Raw genomic sequence first — 3,748 nt, 5'->3', positions numbered from 1 at the left:
TCCGTACTATTATTTGTAGGTTTTAATTTTGTATGAGTAAACGGACTGTTGGATTGGCTCCCCGTCCTTGGAAATATACTAAGAATCTGGTATTCCAGGTTGGGGGTTGTGTCGTCGGGGTGACTTTCTGACCACGTAAGAACATCATAGTTGCGAAGCACCAACAAGCCTTGGATAGGGACGGATTTACTGTTGATAACCCATGCAAACTAATTAAGGACAACAAACTTCAGGTATGTACGTGGAAAGTTAGGTCCCATGATAGAACACGTACAGTTGAAGAATTAGCGGAGGTCCTAGAATGCTATAATGCAGATATCACAGCAATCCAGAAAATATGATGGGATGGGGTGGGCAAAAAGAGGATGAAAAACTGCGATATTTACTATGGTGACTGCTACCGAGAAAACCAAACGCTCTTATTTGGATGCGGCTTTGTCATTGCTTCAACGACCACCTAATGACCATCTGCATTAAGGCTAAATTCTTCAATATTAGCCTGATATGTGCGCACGCCCCTAAAGAAAAGAAGGATGACAACACCAAACATTTGTTCTTCGAGCTCTTAGACAAAACATATGTATGGTATACGATATAAAATTTGTCCTGTGTCATTTTAATGCCAAGCTAGGGAGGGAAAAATCTTCATTTGAATCATCGGGGAAAACAGCCTGCATGGCAACACTTCCGACAACGAATTCAAGCTCATAGATTTTGCTGCGGGGCGAAACGTCATGACAGCCAGCACGCGTTTTCCACACCTCAACTTTCACAAAGGAACTTGGACTTCTCCAGATCAATCTACCGTCAACCAGATTGACCATATTGCTATCGACGCCAGATACGCTTCCACCATTATGGATGTATGAACTTTCCGAGGAGCTAACATCGACTCGGACCACCTCCTCGTTGTAGCCACTTCGGATTTCCAGACCCAAGGCAAAACCGGGAGAAGGTACAACGTCGAACGGCTACAATCGCCAAATCCTTTTCCGACCGAGTTACAAGTAACCTCTCTCGAAGTTCTCTGCCGCCAACACAATGTATCGAAAACCAGTGGCAACATTGCCAAGAGGCAATCAGAGAAGCGGTCTCTGATGTGCTGGGTTTCAAACAGCCACCAAAAAGGAACCCCTGGTTTGATGAGGAATGTCAGCAGGCAAATGCAGCCAAACAACAGGCACGCAAAGAGTCGCTGCAAAAAAGGACGAGAGCTGCTCATGAGCTCTATGAACAGAAGCGGCGAGAGGAACGCCGACTTCTCAGAAGGAAAAAGAGAGGACATGAGAAGCGTGCGGTCGAAGATGTTGAGAGGTATAAAAGCAGGAATGAGGTTCGAAAGTTTTATGAACAGGTGAAACGAAATTCACAGGTACATAAACCTAGAACCGAAGCCTGCAAAGAAAAAAGTGGGAAAATCATAGTGGAACCGCAGTCAATGCTGAGGATATGGAAGGACCACTTCTGCACACTGTATAACGGCAACGACGAATCAAATTCCGCTGTCAGGCAAAATGATATATTCAACATAGACTACGAAAGCCAACAATCCCATCCTTCCGACCTAGACGAAGTAAAGATTGCCATATCTAAGCTGAAGTCTAATAAAGCCGCTGGAGCAGATGGTTTGTATGCCTTGCTCTTCCAAGCAGCTGGAGATAAGTTGGTTAGGAGCATGAACCATCTTATCTGTAAGATATGTCGGAAGAAAGCAAGCCCGATGAATGCAACCTAAGCATTGTTTGCCCGATCCTGAAAGAAGTAGACACTCTTAATTGCACCAACTATAGAGGAATCAGTCTACTTAACATCGCTTACAAAATCTTCTCTGCCGTAATATGTAAACGTGTAAAGCCCATCGTCAACAACCTGATAGGTCCATATCTGTATGGTTTTAGACCAGGAAAGTCCAGGTTCGATCAAGTATTTAAACCCTGGAAACAACACAAGAACACCAAATCGACACCCACCATCTTTTCATCGACTCCAAGGCCTCATATTACAGCATCTACGAGACGAGCTTTGTAGAGCCATGTCTAGTTTTGGCATCCCTGCCCAACTCGTCCATTTGTGCAGGATGATCATGGAGAATTCACGCTGCTCCATAATGGTTAGAAACAACTTAACAGCACCTTTCGATGTCAAAAAAAGTTTTAGACAAGGTGATGCGCTGTCATGGGATTTTGTTAACATCGTACTTGAAAGAATAGTGCAGAGCTCCCACGTCAACACTAGAGGCACTATTTTTCAAAAGTATCTCCATGTTATGAGCTTATGCTGATGACATAGACACAATGGGAAGAATTCAGCGTGATGTCAATGGGGCTTTTGTGAGTATTGAAGCAGAGGCGGCAAAAATAGGTTTAACGGTAAATGAAGGCAAAACAAATTACATGCTGTCGTCAAGAAAGGACCTACAACACCAACTTCTTGGTCAAAATGTCACCATCGAAAGACGTAACTTTGAGGTTATCAAGGACTTCGTCTACCTAGGCTCCGCTATTAACGCAGAAAACAACACCAGCGCTGAGATCAAACGAAGAATAACTCTTGCTAACCGCAACAGAAAGTAATTGAGTGGCAAATCCCTCTCTCGAGGGACCAAAGTGTACGGCGCAGAAGCATGGACTATGACAAAATCGGATGAAAGCACCTCGGTTCGTTTCGAGAGAAAATGTCTTTGTGTGATCTATGGTCCCTTATGCATAGATGGGAAGTGGAGGAGAAGATGGAACGACGAGTCGTACGGGTTGTACAGCGATGTTGACTTAGCCAGGAGGGTAAAAATTCAACGACTAAGATGGGTGTGTCACGAAGAGCGCAAGAAAAGTCTTCGAATCCACTGGACAGCGCAGTAGAGGAAGACCGCGGATCAGGTGACACTCGCAAGTGGAAAGTGACCTCACTCAACATGAAATGTACAATTGGAGACATCTCGTTAGGGACTGAGCTAGATGGAGAAGTTCGTTGGGTGAGGACGTTGTTCACACAGGACTGTAGCGCCACCAAGTAAGTAAGTATTTGAGCCGAAATTCAATGTTTCAAAAACTTTTATTTATGCGTTTTTTTTTAGTTTTTTTTCTTGATTTTTCTCAAAATTTTATCGAATATTGAAAACAATATTGCTCATAAAATTAAATTAGTTGAAAGCCATAATCTCAAATTTTTGAAAGCACATTTGAGTCGTAAATCAATTTTTACCAACTTTTATTAATTTTTTGTTTGTAAATTTATCATTTCACCCAATTTTTAAACTTACCACTTCGCGTAAAAATCATCATTGGTGCCATTTTTACTTGCCTTGAAAAATTGTCAACTTTTAAATGTTGTGCGACACAAATATCTCCAACTTCAAACCTCGACTAGAACACAGAAGATCTAAATTAAATACAAAACATTTCCTTTAAAGGTACGACCATGTTTTAGTTTCTTTATCAACACGATGATTTTAGTAAAACACAAATGTTTTAAAAATCCATAATATGACCACACTGGTTCTCCCATTATCCTGGTTTTTGTTACCAAAAAAATAAAAATAAAAACAAATTAAAAAGCAAAAAAAAAAATAGTAGAGAGCAATTCAAAGCAAGGATTTAGCCATCCGTGCTCTAAGCAATCATCTCTCCTTCCTCTGGAGTTGAGTTGAGTTGAGTTTGGTTCCTGTATACGAGAATTGTGTGCCAACTGAAACGGAAATGTTTCCAAAATAGAACATGTGTTTTGTATAGTGTTTCAGGCAATAACAGGT

This window comes from Eupeodes corollae, unplaced genomic scaffold (assembly GCF_945859685.1).
Source record: "Eupeodes corollae unplaced genomic scaffold, idEupCoro1.1 scaffold_627, whole genome shotgun sequence".
NCBI classification, from domain to species: domain Eukaryota; kingdom Metazoa; phylum Arthropoda; class Insecta; order Diptera; family Syrphidae; genus Eupeodes; species Eupeodes corollae.
This window is presented reverse-complemented; position numbering follows the sequence as displayed.